Consider the following 295-nt stretch of genomic DNA (forward strand, 5'->3'; position numbering starts at 1 on the left):
ATCCATTAGAAAACAATATGAAAGTTACTTAAATATAACAATGCATTTACCTTCACAGATGACACCAGCATTCTCCCAATGACCACAGGTCTGAAATCCAAATAATCGATATACACAGTCTATTATGGATGACTCATTTCCTGAACATTGATCGTTGCCCAACCAGACTGGTCCACTGCCCTGTCCAAAATAGGCCCCACCTGGTGCCTTCACTGCCCTGCCACAACCCAGCTGTCGACAGACCACCTGGGCATGAGTGAATTCCCAGATGTCAGCACACACCGTCCCCCACTGA

This window comes from Stegastes partitus, unplaced genomic scaffold (genome assembly GCF_000690725.1).
Source record: "Stegastes partitus isolate 25-593 unplaced genomic scaffold, Stegastes_partitus-1.0.2 Scaffold889, whole genome shotgun sequence".
Classification (NCBI taxonomy): Eukaryota; Metazoa; Chordata; class Actinopteri; family Pomacentridae; genus Stegastes; species Stegastes partitus.